The sequence below is a fragment of the Rhinolophus sinicus genome, linkage group LG02 (assembly GCF_036562045.2).
Source record: "Rhinolophus sinicus isolate RSC01 linkage group LG02, ASM3656204v1, whole genome shotgun sequence".
Lineage (NCBI taxonomy): Eukaryota > Metazoa > Chordata > Mammalia > Chiroptera > Rhinolophidae > Rhinolophus > Rhinolophus sinicus.
Window position 1 is genome coordinate 79,689,294 of NC_133752.1, and position 19,529 is coordinate 79,708,822.

The window sequence follows — 19,529 nt, forward strand, 5'->3', positions numbered from 1 at the left end:
TTTATAAGGAGTATTATGAACAAAGATCATTGATCAAATACTGTACAATCTCTTTTGATTATTTTAATGCCTCGGGAGCATGAGAGTTTTAGGTAGATACCTTTCGAAAGCGTTGTTTCCTTTTATAGCTTCAAGTCAAGTTGGCTTTTGGGAGTATAAAGTTGACCCATTTTTTTAAAACATAGGAAGAAAAATTTTAAATACTTTGTCTACTTATTTTAGAATTGTACCATATGAGCTTTGATGAAAGACCATCATATATGATTTAGACTGACGTTTTTGAAGTTGAATTCCTAAAATTGCGGGAGTATCTGAAGATTAGGCATAACTAGTATGTCTCTCTTTTTCAGTTATCTGTATTGATCTCTCCTACCTGTAATTCAGGTTATTACTACTGGAAATCAGTCCCTCTCAGGCTGTCCCTTAGTGTTTTCTGAGCCATGCCAAACATGTGCTTCACATGACTTACCACCTGTTCCTCCTACCTGTTCCTCCAGCTGTGGCTGACTGTTAAGGGATTCTCCTCCGTTGGCTGAGGCGGTCCTCTCCGGCTAAGTGATACTATTACACTGCTCACACTCTTGTCTTTTCATTCCCTATTCCTTTATTTTAAGGAGTTTCCTGAAGATTTGATAACAATGAAAGGGGTGTACAACACAGCAGAGAAAGACCAGACCAGTCCTCAGGCTCTCTAATTGTACTTAGGTCCCCTTCACTAGGCTGGGGCAGCTCACTCCCTACTGGAAGGTTCTAAATTCTTCAGGGTTTGTGCCAATGGTCTCCCACCCCTAGAGAATAAAAGGGAATTTCTTCCTTATTTCTGTCTTTGGCCTACTTGCCTTAGACGATGAATCTGTTGCCTAAATGATTGAGAATTGTAAATACTCATTACCTACATAGGAAACTATACAAGAGAGAATGATCTGGTCCCGTGGCCTCAGCAAGTTAATCACACCATGGCCTGTTGTTAGTACATTTCCCAAAAGTTGGGTTATTCAGTCTCAAATAAAACCGTGTAGGAAGTATCAAGAACCCAGTCCAGGTCGAGTAGGTCCAAGCTCAATCCAGAGAATTCCATCTCTTTTCATCAAGGGTTCATATATATGGGTAGAGGTAGGGTCTAGTCTTCGCTGAAGTCGTGTTGTTACGTGGAGAAAGATTCCTCAATGTAATACTTTTCTGAGTACAAGATGTAAAAGTGCCTTCACTGTGAAAGCCACATCTGGAGAGCCCTTCAGGCCTGGCTGATATTGGAGCGTCCTCTCCTCCCTCAGCCCTTTATGCATATTCCTCCCAAAGTCACAGGCCTGGCTGGACGAGACCAGGTAGGGAAGTCCCTAGGGGTCAGCCTCCTGGGACACACACAGGCCATGGCAGAAAAGGGCAGAGGATGGATTGGAAGGAGCCACTGGAGAATAATCAGCACAGCGCCTGAGGTAAAAGTACCTAGGGAGATTCTGATCCCTCGTTGGGGACTCTGGAACGTCATAACTCAATCAACACCTTGGATTTTCCTAAAGATTGAATTCATAACTGTAACCTGGCTGTGTCTCTATGTGTATATCTGTGGATGTGTTTGTGTGTGTCTGTGTGTAGGTATACCTGTGTGTGAATGCATGTCTTTGTATTTATGTGGGTGTATATGGATGTGTGTCTGTCTGCATATGTGTCTGAGTATGCTTGTGCATGTATGTCGCTGTATGTATTGTGTGTGTTTCCCTGTGTGTCTGTTTATATATGTCTGTGTGTGTGTACATGCGTGTTTCCCTAAGTAGAGAAGAGAGGAACTTTTGGGGTAGAGGACCCAGAACTCACATGCTGTGATGGTTCTGAGTCTGGGATGGTAGCGGATACCCAACCCTCGTCTGCCCAGGCGTCTTGGAGCCTGACTGGCTGGGAAAGGGGTCTTGGGAGTCTGAATGACTGATTTTGATTATGCAAGGCCAGTTTTAGGGTGGTGCAGCAGAATCATCCTTCTTAGAAGAACTATCAGGCCACAGGCTACCCCTTATATTTGAGGGGCCCAGGGCAACAGTATACATGAAAGCCTGCATAGCACATGTCTACATCTTCACAAGTTAGAAATGAAGCGACAGCACTTAGCTCTTATGCCCCCGCATGGCCACAGGGCTTCCTGGGGTGGGTCCTTGTGACCTGGAGACTAAAGGAGCCACAGCGCCTCCTGCCTGCGAGTGGGAGCCCAGCTCTGCTGTGGCATCCAGGACACGGCAGGCTGGTGTCTGGGCTGACGCCTTTGAGTGAGTTCAGGCCACGAGCTCCACATTTCCCAATTGCGGCACCTTTGCAGGGACTTGTTGTTCCTTAAGCCTTTGTACTATCCCACGAAACCAGAGTTCTCTACCACACCTAAGGAACTGCTTGTTTTGGAAGGGATTTTGGACCTCTGATTCAGAGGACTGAGTGAATCATACTCCTCAGTTTGGAGCACATAATTATCCCTGGTTCACACAAGGCACCTCTGTCACTCACTCACTCATTCAATTGATCCTTGGGCACTCACTATAGGCAGGGTGCTTTGAGGGTCCCGCAAAAGTGTTCTAACTTCTTTTAAATCAGAAGTAATAATATGCTTGCAGGTCAAAGAAGATGTTTTTACACATACTATTAATACATTCATCTTTATACCAACACAGTTGTAAAATATGATATTCATATTTTTTTATGGACAAAAATTTCACAAATGCAAAAGGACTGAGGGCTTATGGAGATCAGAATGTGGCCCTGCATTTATTCATCTTTTTATCCCATATATTGGCCCTATTGTCCCCAACAAACAACCCTTTTAATGGTTCTATTTATTTCTATTTGAATGATTTTGAAAACTGTATATTGTTGCTTTGTGTAATATAGTTTTCATTTAAGTGAATTGTATTGTTCTGTTTCTTGCTCTCTGCTGCCCCCGTGCGGCAGCGACGTGCCATGGACACTTCCTTCTCGGACCTGGGTGGGAATGTCCGCAGGATACAGGTTCAGTTAATTTCTGAGCTAGAGGACACTTACATACTTAATTTGGCTAAGTAGTACCGGAAGGCTCCCCGGAAGAAATGCTATTTCCTATCTTTCTTTTTGTGTGCAAGTCATGTCAGGGTTTTGCTGTCAGTTATGTTATCTTCCTAAAATAAATTGGGTAGTTCTTTTTTTCATTTATATTTTATACTTTTTCCAGTGCAATTTATTTTGCAGTGGAATTAATTACTCTTTGAAAGTGTGAGAATATAGGCAGTATAACGGCTTGGTGTTAAGGCCCAGTTTATATGGGCAATTCTCTGAAAACGTTTCCAATGTCTTGGTGGGCTGTTGGTTCTAATAAATGTTAAGGGTTCTCAATTTGATGTTGGCACCTCAGCAGAAATAATTAGGGAGGAGAAGCATGAGTCACCATCCCTATCCCACTCTTACTGTCCTTCCTGTTATTGCCATTGAAGGGGTGGAAAATTTGTGGTTACCAGACAGGGGGCAGAAGAGAATAAGGGGCTTGGGCTCTAAAGGTGCCTCTTGATATGTCCCCGGAGGGGTTAGGAGCTTGGAATATGGCTTCATACAGCTCTGCATTTGAATCATGCCTCTACAACTTAAGAAAAGCGTGACTATGGGAAAGTTACCTAACCTCCCGATGCTGTTTTCTCAACCTTAAAGTATCCAACTCATAGGATTGTTGTTGTACTCATTTGAAATTATGTACATAAAGCAGATGGCATTGTGCCTGGCCCATTGTTCACTCTAACTGCCAATTTATTGACTCATTTTTGTAGTCCGTATCTATCCTGCTCAGCATGACGTTTTTGGCACCTAGCACAGGGCCTGGCACCAGGGCTTGTTGGATGGATGACTTTCTATGCATGACAGTATTTGGGCCATTCTTCCTTAGCTGCTACAGCTGTCAGTGCTGGATGCTACTTGCGCCTGAGTGACTGTCTTGGGCCATAAACGGAGATTGGTGTTATGTAAATGCTATGGTGATTGTTTCGCATAATGTATGTTTATGCTGTTGGATATAAGGGTAAAGCCACAGGGATATGTGTAAGGAGTGAGGTCATATCTGAAGGGTGAGATAATTCATTGTCTCATCAACTAGGCAAGAGGCCTCGGTCCCAGAATTCGACGGGAGAAGGGTGGTGGGTTCAGAATGGGGAGCTTTCTTTCTCTTGGACTTGATCCCAGAGATGTCAGTGTGACTTAAGGAGAGATGGTGAGAAAGAGGTCTTTCTTTACATGACCCTCTCCATGTGGTCGCTTTTTCTCTGAGTCCCAGCCCTATCTTATTCTGATTGTCATCTGAGATATTGACCAAAAGGCTGGGACCTCTCCTTTCTCTTGGCCCTCAACCTGTGACCAGGGATTTTCTACTTCATCACTATTGCCATTTTGGACCAGATAATCCTTTGTTGCAGGGGCTGTGCTGGACGCGTAGGAAGATTTGCAGCATTGTACCGTCGGTACTGTAGCAGGAGGAATGAAATGCCCTACTCACTAGATGCTAATAGCATCTCCCCAGTTCTGACTGTAAAGAATGTCTCCAGACATTGCTAAGTGTCCCTGAGGAAAGCCTGTTTGAGAACCACTGAACTAGAATGTTTCTTAGGTTTTCTGTATTTACTTTCCTTGTGTACCTTTTGACATTTTGTAAGTCTTCATGAAAATTCTATCCTGTCTCTACCATACTAAGGAGCAAGGCAATGTTTCTTGGATATGCAAAAATCAGGTCCTTAAAGGAGGAGTGTAGACCTCAGAAGTTACAGGAGTTGATGGTGGCCATAGGAATCAAAGCAAAAGAATCATTAAGGGGAAACAAACTCAGCAGCTTCCCACCTGGTGATCTGAAGATTCGAATTTCAAACAGTTTGACACTTTAAGAAGGGATAGTGGTTTTGCTTATGTTGTTCTTCCCATGAATTTTTGGATTTTTTTTTCTACTATGAGGCAGGTGGACATTTAAGAAGTTCTGAATAAATGTCATACCACTTTACTGAGGCCTACTTAGAGCTGAGTTTTATAGTTTTTAACTAGATAGGGAACATACAAAGGGTAAAAGTCTAAAATGGCTGATAGCCTAATAAAGATGCAAAGTGCTTTATGGCTTTTCCAGCTATTTCAGAAATTAATAGAGAATGACGGTGCTGTTTCCTGGTGGCCAAGCATCTGGAAATGTTTTTCCATTGTTTTCCTGGGCACCATGGTTGACTCACAAGGGACTCTCCCTCTTGGCATCTTTTACATGGAGTACTAGTTGCAACTCGTTGGCACAGATAAGATTTATGAATCTTTCAATTCCCTACGCTTTCTTTTTCTAGTCTTTTGAAACACTCCACCTAGGCCCTGAAATGCGAGCCATTGGAACAACACAATTTGGTGGCTTGTAAAGCAGGTGCAAAGTTTTGGAAAACCTCCCAATACAGGTTTCTCTGGACAAGTGACAACTCCATTAATGTATGTCTGAGGGCTGATTGGCATTTTTTAAACTTGAGATAGTGTAGAATAGGTAAGGATATTGCTAGGGGCAGTTTGCATATTAAGTTGAGTTCAAAAACATTATTAATTGATGCAAGGGATTGGGCAAGACATTGGATAGCGAGGGCAAGTTGGTCAGGCAAGATTGCTTTCGGGAACATACTCATTTTGTAAGGGAGTGAAGTCACGCATGGATAGAACTATGACGCACTTCAGTACCTTGTAGATGGCCGAAGGGTGTGGGAGAGAAGAGGAGGGAGAGACTGTTTCTGGTGCAGAGGGATGTGAGATGCCCTCATGGAGGAGAAAGCATTTAAGCTGAGTTCTGAAGCTATGCAGGATTTTGACAGCTGGAGGTGGCTGGCAGTGGAGGGGCACTGCGGCGGGGAACAATGGAATAGTATGAGCAAAGACACAGAGACAGGTAGGAGCAGGACATGTTCTGGGGGTGAAGAGAGGTTAAAGGGGTACTTTTTAATTCACTAAAGATAGTAATGGAAGATAAAGCTGGAAAGACACATAATAGGTGTTCAATAAATACATGTTTATGAAATGAATACATTAAGGGGAAGTTGTAGTCATATTACAGAGGCTTTGAATGCCAAGATAAAGAGTTTGGGCTTTTCTGCTGTAAGAGATGTGGGACAATGGGCAGCGACAATTTTTGATCAGGAAAGCAACATCGCATTTGCATTTTAGGAAGATTAAATTAGCAAATGAAGGGAATATGGATGCAGCAGAGTTTCCAAAATATGGTAAGTGTCCTGCTGGTGGTACACAGGACGATGGTAGGTGGGCTGTCTGTGCAGGGCCGACACTCAGCTGGTGAGAACTGACAGAGCCCTACTGCTCATTCACGCCATCTGGATTATTAAATGTTTCATATATAATCCGTAGGTACATGCGCACATTTACAAATGTTAATAGTTATATTCAACTGTGAATTTAAAAACCACTGTATACTATTAAAATTTCTCTTAAAGTACATGTATTTAAGAAGAAAACGTGAGTTAATTTAAAAAAATTAAATAATAGAATAGGTACATAAGCAAAATTCTGAAGATGGTACGTGAATCAATAAAGTTTGGGAAACACTCGCCAGAGCGGCAAGAGACCAGAGAAAGATGATTGGTTAATTGCCATTTGATCCACTGTCTGTGCAATCAGCTGGATCATGACGAGTCGTGGAATAACATGTTTGCAGTATTGAGCCCACCCAACATTTACATTTTTACTCTGTTACCTTTACTGTGCATGCAAAGTTATATTCTAGGTAGGAGGATTGTAAGCACCAGGGAGCAAAGTGGAAAAAACTTGTGGGGCCGGGGGAATCCCAAAATATCAGGCTAGGTTTTTTGCTAAGGGAAGGCAAATATTAAGATCCTTGTAGAGTGAATTTGTGGAGCAGGAAGGTAGCTAGAAGGAATAGTCTTTAGTTCTTGTCTCCAGGGATAACTACTCACCGAGGAAGGGAACCATTCTAGCCCAGCCAACAACTATGTCTCCAAACACACACAAGAAGCCATAACTGGGGTTGCCTCGGGGGCAGTGAAGCTAAGGACTCAGGGACAGGACTGTGAAGGAGAATTACTTTTCATTGTGTACCCATTTGTATTTTTAAAATTCTTTATGATATTTAGGTATTTTCTGTTTGAAACAGAAATTAAAAAAATTAAAATGAAGTACCACAGGTTCACATCCCAAAGTTTGCTAAGCCTGTAATTCTACATCTGTCAATATTGGCAGCATTTCCTTCTAGTCTTTTCTCTACTTACCCATGAACATATTTGATAAAGTTGGGAACCATACTTTGTAAACTGTTTCGTGTCTTCTTTGTCCTTCTATGAGAGTTTCATGAGCATTTTCTAATTTTTTCTATATTTCCTCAAAAATATTTTTTTTCCATTTGGAGGGATATACCATAATTTATCATCCAAAGGTTGGACTTTTAGGTTGTACCCAGTTTTTTTGACAGATAATACAGTTGTTAGAAATAACCTCTTGATTAATCAGAGCACTTTTGTGGTCTTTGCTGTTTAACTCTTGTACTGTTTATCATTCGACATGTGAATGTATGCTTCATTATTTAATTAGATTGTAAATGTGAGAAAAGAAGTTATACCTACACAAATTTTTCTTTTTCTTAAAGACCATCTAGCAGCTCAATTAAAAACAGACATGTGAAAAAATCTCTATAGACTTTAAGGATGGTTTCTCAAATAAAAAGAAAAGAAGTCTCCCTAGTTTTAGCTGGCAGTGTTAGCATTACAGCTGGCCACATAATTCCTGCTGCTTGGGCGTCTGACAAAGGGAAGGGTGGCTTAGTGGGTTGAGAGACTTCCTTGCCTGGATGTTAAAGTTTTATTGTTAAGGATAGTTTTTTAAAAAGCAAAGCTTTCCTGAGATATAATTTACATATCATAAAATTCACCTTCTTAAAATGTACAATTCAGTGAAATTCTTAGTAAGTTCACAAAATAACCCAACCATTAACTCTCATTCCAGAACATTTACATCACCCCCCAAAAAAACCCCAGACCCTTTAGAAGTCACTCCCCATTTCCTCCTCCCTCCAGCCCCTGGGAATCACTAATCTACTTTCTGTCTGTATAGATTTGCCTATTCTGGATATTTCCTATAAATAGAATCATGTAATATGTGGCCTTTTATGACTGACTTCTTTCACTTAGTAAAATGTTTTCAAGTTTCGTCCATCCTGTCATACATTTAGAAAACATTAACAACAACAACAACAACAAAAAAAAAACACACAAAAAACTTCATTATTAATAAAAACCCCCAACAAAACAAAACCAACTTCTAGTTAGGTTCTGATAGGCATAAAAACAATGTATTCTTCCCAGAAATATCGCTCTTCTCTTTTCTTCTCCTCCCCTTCTCTTTCTTTTTCTTTCCTTTCTTTTTCCTCCCTCTCCCATTTCTTCCCCCTTCTTTGCTGATGGAAAACAACCATCTGCCAACTCAGGATTCTCCAGGTCTTAGTACATCTTCCTTCCCCTTTTCCCCTTTTCTGCTTCAGTCCTCATTTCTTCCAGGCTAAATTTAAAAAAACAAGAAGGAACAATTTCTTTTTTTAGCACACAACTTTCTCTTCCATACCTGCTGACTGATCATAGGGAAACTTGCCTCATTCTGGGAATAACAGTGGCGGACTTCCTCTCTGGACAATGTTATGTGAAGGGCAGGCAAATACTTTTTTGTTCAAAAAGCCAGAATGTTCTTAATAACCTAGAAACATGCATTTCTTAGTGCAGGATACCATGTAAAATGTTTTGTGGGATATAAAGATAAGAAAACCAAAGGCCTGCTTTAGGTAGCTTATATTCTAAGAAGGGATCTAAAACATTCTTATGATATTTCTTCATGGCCATTTATTATACTACACTCCTTCTAGAGAGCAAACTACTCAAGGGCTGGAACCTTGTTCTGTTAACCTTCTCAACACCTACAATGCTTTCCAGAAAGGAGACTTTATTTTTGTTAAGATGCCCTAAAGGAAATGTACACATAGTGCTGAGAAGTGACAGAAAAGGAATGGGTTACTTCTGGCTGGAGAGATCCAAGGAGGCTTCATGCAGAAAATGATTTCCGTGGTAAGCTGTGAAGGAGTCAGGCTTGTGGAGCTGGGAAGAGAATTCTGGGAAAAGAAGAAATGTAGCGAGGTGAAACAGTATGAGGCTTGGAATGAGAACCATGAATAAGTTCATGATGACTTAACTTAGAAAAGAAGGAAGCTGAGAAGTTCACATTAGATGACCTAAACTTTCAAGTAAAGAAAGAAGCAAGGGTGTTTTTAAAGAAGGAAAGGAATGGGGGAGGAATTTGGGTCTAAAGAAGTGTGGAAAAGGTTTTGCTAGAGGATGTGGGTTAGTAACTCAAATAGACATTAAGACATGAGGTCTTGAGATGTTAGTGGGTTGTACAAATGAAGACATCTACAAATATTGGACCATCTATGTTATAATTCAACTAATTTTTAAATAAGTTTTCTTAAATGTTTTTTGTGAAACTTTAAATCTTTTTCTTTTACATTTTATTGGGGAGTATTAGGGATCAGTGTGTTTCTCCAGGGCCCATCAGCTCCAAGTTGTTGTCCTTCAATCTAGTTGTCGAGGGTGCAGCTCAGCTCCAAGTTCAGTTGCTGTTTTCAATCTTCAGTTGGAGGGGGCACAGCCCACCATCCCAAGCGGGAATTGAACCGGCAACCTTGTTGTTGAGAGCTCGTGCTCTAACCACCTGAGCCATCCGGTTGCCCCTAATTTCTTAAATATATTGGTATACATAATATTTTACATTGTAATGTACATTCTATTAACAATTAAAAAATAGCATGCATTCATTTATTCATCATCTAGTCAACAAATATTATTAAACACTGTTTTAGGCTCTGGGAACACAGCAGTGACCAAGATAGACAAGATTCCTGCCTTTTTGGACATTTACATTCTAGTCAGGGGGAGACAGACAAAAAAAATTAAAAAACCAAAGTAACTAAAATGTGGGTAATATTAGCAGAAACAAGTACATGTGATTAAACATCATTACTTCAAAATAATACGCAAACATTAGCAATGGCTGTTTTGTAGCTAACTAATCAACAACTGTTTTCTAATATAAATATTAGAAAAAACAACTCAGTAGTTCATTCAAAGCCCATTTTCTTTTGTGCTTCATATATCAAATTAACAAGGTTTTATTGTATCAAGGCAGGAAGTTATTCAGCACAATATAAGAAAGGCAGTTTGAAAATGTTCAGGATACTTCAACAGAGTATCTATAATTAATTTCCAGAGAATCATGTTAAGAGTGGTAAAGTCTTGGTAACTGTAGGTAACAATGCATTTTTTCTTCTTGAATATACGTATTTAGATGCCTAAAGTGCAAAGATACGTAAGACACCATTCCTATATTCAAAGAGCTCCCAGTCCAGAAGAAGAAAGAATGCATTAGAAAGCTAACAAAATACACTGCACGATATCTGGTTCCAAACACTGAGGAAGGAGTTTGAGTCCTGTCTTGAGGGCTGGGGGAACCTCAAGGCAAGGCTAGGCACTCCTTCACTAATTTGTGACATTTATGTCACAAATAACTACTGAACCTCGGCTTGAAGGATTGGGAAGGGAGGGGAGAGTGGTCTGCTCAGGTAGAAAGAACTGCATTAACAAAGGGAAGGGGAAGTAGGTATAGAGAAAAGGAACTAATATTTATTGAGTTCTCAGCACAATATTTGGTACATAGTAGATACTCTACAAATATTTGTTCAGCGAATAGCCATTCTTGTTAGGAAAGATCATTGCAGACTTTTTGTAGATAAAGAAACTGAGGTACAGGGAGATTAAATAATAGTTCCAAAGTCCCATAGCTGGATGTGGTTGATTTAGATATTGACCCCAGGCTGTCTACTAGTAAGCTTACTTGTATGTTATTTGCCCTGTCCAGCATGGGGGCTAATATAGAGTGTTTGAGTGAGGGAGTAGAGTGGGCATTGTAATCACAGGTGAACTGAGCAACACAAGTTGGGACTGGACTGCAGCAGTCCTTAAAGGACATAATTTATTTATTTTTTTAAAGGAGGGCGCAGCTCCCAGTGGCCCATGTGGGGATCGAACCTGCAACCTTGGTGTTATTAGTAGCACCATGCTGTAATCAACTGAGCTAACCGGCCGCCCCATCAGTCTTTATTTGAGGAAGGTAAGTGGGATAGAGTGGAAATTGGGAGATGGAGATTGGGGAAGTGGCTATGACAGTAAACTGATAAACAAATTAGGAAATGCTATTATGCAGAGCCGATGTGGTTGAATATGAAACTGAGCAAGGGCTGTGGGAATGGAGACTGAGGGGGATGAGGCTGGAAACAAGTTAGAGGGAGAGTCGCCAGCACTCACGGACCAGATAGAATCAAGGGGAGGGAAGCAGTGCAAGGTGGTGCTGGGGTGTGTAACTTTGGTGAAGGATGATGTCATTAGCTGAAAGAGGGGATGTAAGAAAAGGAATGCAGTGGGTGGGCAGAAGGCACTATTCTGGATGTTATGAGAGGAGACATCCAAAGACAGATGTATGATGGACAGCAGGAAATACGAGATGGGAGCAAAGGAGAGCAGCTGGAACAAGAAAGTGTTGGACCGCGTCAGTTTCTAAGTGGTGCCAGACAGATCAGAGGGCGAGGGAGAGTGTAGAATGGGAGAAAAGAAGGGAAGAAAACAGGAGAGGACATCAGCAAATGAGGCTATGATAGGGCAGAGATGTAGAAGGAGACCAGAGGGAGAAAGGATATCTAAGCTGAGGGAAGAGGCTGGGAGAGGTGGAGCTGACTGGGTGATGGAGGTGATCTCACTGAGGTCAGCTTCCCAGGAGCAGATGGAGGAGAGTCCGTTTGAGGACTGAGGGGTGAGTGAATGACTAGGCAATGAGGAATGTGAGTACAGTCTATTCTTTTGAGTTTCATAGCAAAGAAAGAAAGACTCTGGATAATGCCATGGAGACTCTGGGGAATGCCACGGACAGAGAAATCTTAGTGATATTCTGTGGGAAGTTAGAGTTGGCAGCTGCACTGGTCAGTCACGGCAGGAGAAAAGGGAGCGAAGTTGAGTTCTCGTTCTCTTCTACTCTAGGGCAGTGCAGCTTTCTTAACATGGAGGAGAGAACCTGACTTAGTGAGAGCATCATTTTTTGTCATTGTTAAAGACTGGAACATTATGGTATCACTGTTTTTAGGGTATGTCCCACTGATTGTTTCGTAATGATGTTCTCTTCTGAAGGGATAAAAATAGGATTGGATTTGTAGCAAAAGGCAGTAGCAGGTGGCGAAGTGCCTCAATTCATGAGCCAGGCTGCCTAGACTCAGCGCCCAGCTCTGTCACTTACTGTGTGACCTTAGTAAGTTATTTAACCTCTCTGTGGCTCAGTTTCCTCATCTGAAAACAGAAGTAATAATACCTAGTGCCACCTGATGAGATTGTTGTGAGCATTATTTGAGTTAATAAAACAACATAAAGAACTTGGAACAATGCCTGGCACAGAGCCAGCCCTAGCTATTATTGTTAGAGTTATGCCAAGGATCCAACTTGTGCACTAGTGTTCGAAAGGTCGCCGGGGTTTAACTGACATTGATCTTTCCACCTGCCACTGGCCCACGGTGCTGCTATAATTGCTATGGCTGTTCTTTATCAACATGAGATTCTTTCAGTTTTGCATGTAACAGATTCTGCAAATTGATATTTGCTTTTCAAGATTAGAAGAGGCTTATTTTAAGTGGAAAATCAATGGCCTCTCCTGCAGTGTAATAAGGAAGAAGATACACCTTAGGAGAAACTGGTTTTGGTGCAGTAAAACTCTGAAGCATGGTGCTCATAACGGTATAACCAAATAATTATAATAAGGGTGGGTGGATAGGGTCAACTTGCTATTAAATATATGAGATTGGACAATTAAATTCACGAACTCATCCTAGAAAAAGTGCTACATACCTCATTGCTGAATATCACTACATTCACCTTTGAAGTACTCCCCTTGGGAAGCTATGCACTGATGCCAGTGCCTAGTCCACGCTTCAAAGCAATTTTGGAACTCTTTTTTCTGAAATGGCCATCAGAGCTGTCATCATATTACCCTCGATGTCCTGAATGTCATAAAAATGTCTTCCTTTCAATATTTCCTTTATACTCAGGTAAAGAAAATCATCGGGGGCCAGATCAGGTGAGTAGGGAGAGTGTTCCAATACAGCTGTTTGTTTACTGGCTAAAAGCTCCCTCACAGACAGTGCTGTGTGAGCTGGTGCATTGTCGTGATGCAAGAGCCATGAATTATTGGCGAAAAGTTCAGGTTGTCTAACTTTTCCAAGCAGCCTTTTCAGCACTTCCAACTAGTAAACTTGGTTAACTGTCCATTTGGTACAAATTTGTAATGAATAATCCCTCTGATATCAAAAAAGGGTTAGCAACGTAGTTGCAACAAGTTCACGAAGTTAATTGTCATACCTCTAAGACTCATTTAGTATATTTTAACTGGTTAGGAAAGCTATATTTATGCTTCAGATCTTTCTTAAAACATTCTTCCTCTACGATGCTCCAAAACACCAAAGTGAAACATCTGGTACCAGGCAGTATGTAAAAATAACCTTTTATCTTGCAGCTATTTTTGTTGGCAACTGAGGATATTATTTGGAATTGCTCTACTTCACTGCCACCTGCTGGTCAAGGCCCAGTACAACCCACTGTCCGGTGACCACCTGGTCAGCGTCTGCAAAAAGAAGCCCAGATTTCTTCCTGTTAAGAAACTACATAGCCATTTTAACTTATATCCAGGCCCAGGCCCTAGTTTTGTGGAACCTGTAGGATACTCAGTTAGGCGGCTCTCTTTAAGATGAAAGAATACAAAATTACCAATACAAAAATCAGGTATGAAAGTATTTTAAAATGAGAAAAGAAATGACAACAAACTATTTCAAAAAACTAACAACTACAGACATTGCACAATGCATATAAATAAAGTATGTTTTATTATTTAACTGTCTCACACACCTCTTTAACACACTTTTCCCCTACATTTAAAAAACTTTTTCTCTCCATAAAAAAAATGATTTTGCAATATTTTCTGTGGTGAGAATAGAAAGACAATTCAGATTTTCCTTAATCATGTTTCATCAAAATTTGTTTGATGTTGATAATTGAGAAGAATTTTCCCTCAGCTTCACAATTAATTTGTAATGTTATGTGTAAATACACTGAGATTTATGTTCAAATTTGGGGAAATCTCTATCACTCATATACAAGCTGTAAGATTTCAGAACGTTTTCTAACTTTCTTGTACAGTATCTAATCTTGAATACTGCTTGAATTCACAGCACTTATTTACCAGTTTTTGTCTCTATGACCTCGTGGAACTGGTATATCATAATTTCTGTTATCTCTTTAAATAGCAGTATTTCATGTCAAATTAGCAAGAAACTTAAATACTTTTTCCAGTTAAATACATTTCTGTTCCTCTTCATTATGGGATTATCAAATAATCCAAAAACCTATTTATTTTATTTGAAATTTATCTCTTCCCTTTAATGAATTCCTGCTTTGGGTATGATCTGAAATTTTGGGGTCATAATTTGCTTTTCAGTGTCAGACCAATTTCTATTGTGGACGGAAAAGTGGCCACCTGTTAAACCTGACAAGCTCAGGGACTGAAAATAACCACATAGGATGGGGTGAGCATAAAAGTTCTTAACTAAGGTGGGCCATGGCAGGAATCACATCCCTGGCCTGTAGCTTCCTGGACAAAGGTCAGTCTTTACCTTAAGTGAGCCTATCTGTTGTCTTTTTGCATCTTAGATAACATACCCTTGGAACGTCAGAGCAATCTCTTTTTCTGGACCCTCCAGAGGTCACAAACCACCACACCAGAGCAGGAAACTACAATATCTCTCATTGTTATCTTGTTCCCCAAATACCATCTCTATGTTCTGCAAAACTCTATTAACTATCCTATATCCACCAATGTAAAAATAAGTGTGTGTCTCTCCATTTTGCTTTTTATCCAATCCCAGAGATTTCCCTGCTTTGCTTTCTCCCACCCCCTTAATCTACAACCAATGGATTTCATGTAACCCTCTTCCTTTGATTCTAATGTATAAAATAAGTTGCAAAATGGCCATTTTCCAGAGCATTGTCTCAATCCTTTGAAACTGCTTCCCGACAATTGTCATCAGTTTGGCTCAAATAAACTCTTTATGAGCTTTCTCTTAGGTTGGATGTTTTTCAGTTTGGCTCAGATAAACTCTTATAAGCTTTCTCTTAGGTTTGATGTTTTTTTGTCGACAGCTACATGACAGTTCGGGGGTCTGCATGGAGTTTTCCCTCTGGCAATGCAATGGTGGAGTCAGTAATTTAGGAACAATGATAGGGTTAGCCTGGAAAAAGTGCTAGACCACAGAGATTGCAATCAATAAGTGTAAGGGTATTAATCATAAATTTCAGCGTAATTTTCTAAAACAGGGAACTGGGTGAGACAGGGTACATTCCGAGCTCCAGCTGCAGGAGGATGATCTATCCTTAGGCTATAGGTCAAGGAATGGGGAGGTTGGGGACATTGCAAGTCCTCTATTATGGGGGTCCTGACCAGGTCCTGATTCACTGGTGGCAATTTTATAACGTATAATGGTTTTCAAAAACAAGTTTACTGAAATATAATGCACATATGATAAAATTCAATTTTAAAATAATCAAATAATTTTAATTTAAATAGTATATATAAAGTACAGTAGTACCTCGGTTTTCGAACATCCCTGTTGATGAACATTTTGGTTTACCAACGCGTAAACCGGAAGTAAATGCTTCGGTTTTCGAACACACTTTGAAAGTCCAACTTGTCATGCGGCTTCCACTGAGTGCAAGATCCTGAGGCCTAGCTGTTGGCTGTTGAGTCCTGAGCACCCGCGCAACACGGAGGTGATATTTGGGCTTATTTGGTGACTGTGTGCAATCAATCTGTGCTCATCTCATCTCAGGAGCACTCTTGCAACCAATTTGTTTTTGTGACTGTGTGGAACCCAGTGCATAAATCTGTGTTCAGCTAATCTCAGGAGCTCTCTTGCAACCAATTTGTTTTTGTGACTGTGTGCAATCAATCTGTGTTCATGTCATATCAGGAGCCCTCTGCCAATCACCCCTTGATGTGAGAAATGGATAAAAGCTGCAAAGCCAAGAGAATCATTAACAGAACAACAATAGAGGTGAAGAAGGAAATTATTTCCAACATGAAAGTGGTGTCCGTGTATGTGATCTGGCAACACAGTTTGGTATTGCCAATCTACAATTTGTGCCATCTTAAAAAATAAAGAAACTGTTAAAGGAGCCAGTGTTGCAAGAGGTGTTAAAACACTTACAAGACAAAGAACACAGACAATTGAAGAAGTGGAAAAATTGCTTTTCGTATGGATAAATGAAAAACAGTTGGCCGGTGACAGCATTTGTGAGAGCATAATTTGTGAAAAAGCTTTACATTTGCATGCTGACCTCATCAAAAACACCCCTGTAACAAGTGCTGAGAGTGATATTTTCAAGGCAAGTAGAGGGTGGTTTGAAAAGTTTAAGAGGAGAACTGGCATACACAATGTGGTGAGACAAGGTGAAGCTGCCAGTGCCAACAAAGAAGACGCCAACCAATTTGTTTGGAATTTAAAGGTTATGTAGAGGCAGAAGGTTTCCTTCCCCAACAAGTTTTCAACTGTGACGAAAACTTTCTTTTGGAAGAAAATGCCAAAGAGGACCTACATAACAAAGGAGGAGAAGTCATTGCCAGGACACAAGCCTATGAAAGACCAGCTAACCTTTTTATTTTGTGGGAATGCAAGTGGGGGTTTTAAGTTGAAGCCTTTGCTAGTCTACCATTCTGCCAAAACCAGGGTATTTAAGAAAAACAATGTCATAAAAAGCAAATTGCCTGTGATGTGGAGGACAAACAGCAAAACTTGGGTAACCAGGCAATTTTTTACTGAGTGGGTTTATGAAGTGTTCGGGCCAAGTGTAAAAACATGCTTCCAAGACAAAAATCTTCCAATGAAGTGCCTGCTTGTTACGGATAATGCTCCAGCTCACCCCCCCAGGAATGGAGGACGAGTTGATGGAAGAGTTCAGTTTTATCAATGTAAAGTTTTTGTGCCCAAACACGACTCCTCTCATCCAGCCCATGGACCAGCAGGTCATATCTAATTTTAAGAAGCTTTACACCAAAGCACTGTTCCAAAGGTGCTTTGAGGTGACCTCGGACAAAGAGCTTAACCCTCAGAGAGTTCTGGAAGAATCATTTCAATATCCTACATTGCTTACATCTCATAGACAAAGCATGGAGGGATGTGGCTCATAGAACAATGAAGTCAGCATGGAAGAAATTGTGGCCGGACGCTGTCCCTGAACGTGTACTTGAGGATGTTGAAGAGGATGCTCCTATTGTTGAGGATGTTGTGTCTCTGGCAAAGTCCATGGGCTTGGAAGTGAGTAGTGATGATGTGGAGGAGTTAGTGAAGGACCACAAGTCTGAACTCACCACTGAAGAACTTCAGCACATTCTGACGGAGCAGGAACAGGTGGCAACTGTGGAATTGTCTTCAGAGGAGGAGGGAAGACACAGTGTTTCTACTGCACTGATCAAAGAAATGTGTGCAAAATGGGTTGAAGTGCAAACTTTTATTGAAAAATATCACCCTGATAAAGCTGCTGTAAGTCAGGCCACTAACACTTTCAATGATAATGCTATGTCTCACTTTAGACACATTTTAAAACATCGGAAAAAGCAAACGTCAATTGAAAAATTTTCAGTGAGGTAAAGATTCAGTGAGTCTAAACCAGGTGTCAGTGGAGTAAATAATCAAGGGAAGGAATGGCAGGAGAGGAGTCACCTACAGTGATTATGGAAGAGGGCTAGAGAACACCTGAAGAACAGCCACATATTGTTACTATTGAAGGTGACCCCACATCCAAACCATGACTATCATCGTGGCAGGTAAGTGAAAATTACATTTTCATTTTTATCATGTACAGTACTGTTTTTACGTTGTATTTATTTATTATTCCTTTTCCAGTACAGTATATTATGTTTGTTGTTTTCATTGTGTATCATTTTATGGATCTGTGGTATCATTAGATAGCAAAATTCATGCTAAATTGCCATTTTAAGGGTTGATTTTAAAGATCTGGAATGAGTTAATCCATTTTGCATTACTTTCTATGGGGAAACCATGCCTCGGTTTCTGAACGTTTCAGAACTCAAATGGTCTTCTGGAATCGATTATGTTTGAAAACTGAGGTACCACTGTATACAATCCAATGAGATTTGGTGTATTGACAGAATTATGAAACCATCACTACCCTCAATTTTGGAAGGTTTTCACCTCAAAAATAAGCCTTGTACCCTTTGGCCATCACTCCCAACCTCTGCCCCTGGGAAACTAGCCATGTGTACAATGAGAAAGCTCTGTTGCAATTACAACAAGCTGCTTTGTTTGAATATGAATTAGTCAAGATTATTGTGTTTTCAAGTGACAAAAATGCCAATCAAACTGGCTTGGGCAAAAGGGAAGATTTACTGATAACAGGATTCATGGAAGCACTGAACAAACCATGGGAAGGGCATACGTGCAGCTGGGTCTTAGAAACAAATAGAACAAGGGACTTGAACGCTGCCAAGACTTCTTCTCTGCCCAAGCCAGTTTGCCCTTCTCTTCATGTAGTATTACTTTTTTTCTCAATGCAAACCACTTTCTTTCACATGGTGCATAGTATCTTCCCTGCATGGCCTCCACCACCAAGGAAGCTAAAAATAATTCTGAAGCCTAAGCTGCCAGCATGGATGAAGGTAACCAGGAAGACAACTATGCCAACCTTCAAAAATCATTACCATGAAGATAAGGTTAAAAACAAAAATAATAGAAGGATAGACTATTAATGCAATCACATGATTAAATTCTGGTCAAAGGAATATAAGTAGAAGTAGTGTGTGCAACTTTTAGAAAATGTCCTTCAAACACGGTCCTCTCTCCTTCTCCTTCCCTTTTCTTATTCTTGGTTTGAATGAGGATGTGAGGCCTGGAGCTGAAGTGATTATCTTGAATCATGAAGGGGAATCTGCCTGTTGGGGAATGCTGAGCAACAAGATAGAAAGAGCCTGGGCTCCTGATAACTGTGAAGCCATCACACCAGCCTGGGATTACTTAGGCCAACATTTATGTGAGAGAGACAAAACCTCAATCTTGTTCAAGCCCCTGTTCCATTGGAATTTCTGTCATACTTGCTCAAACCTTGGCATGAATAATTGCAATAAGGTGTTTCCTAGTCTAATAATTTCTCAATCTCAATGGATTGTTCCCACAAGTTTGGATAATGGCATTTGTAGAGAAAGTCTAAAAAAAAAACACTTCTTACTTCTCATGCACTCTCTCAGGAAGCCACTGCAGTAAACCAGTTAAGAGGAAAACATGGGATCCTGGAAATAGGGAGTTTAAAACTGGCAAGAGGTGAAAGCAATTTCTCAAATGGGGCGAAAGAGAAGCTCCA

The 19,529-nt window shown here is 40.5% G+C and overlaps 1 protein-coding gene across 1 annotated transcript in view; it reads left to right on the plus strand.

Moving 5' to 3' along the window:
• CWH43 (cell wall biogenesis 43 C-terminal homolog) overlaps window positions 1–19,529 on the plus strand; it is a 101,050-nt gene that overhangs the window by 17,577 nt on the left and 63,944 nt on the right. The window contains exons 3-6 of the mRNA XM_074324671.1: window positions 11,062–11,181; window positions 13,157–13,185; window positions 13,621–13,886; window positions 14,811–17,979. The gene's annotated coding sequence lies outside the window, so the exon portion shown is untranslated. The remainder of the gene's footprint in view (window positions 1–11,061; window positions 11,182–13,156; window positions 13,186–13,620; window positions 13,887–14,810; window positions 17,980–19,529) is intronic.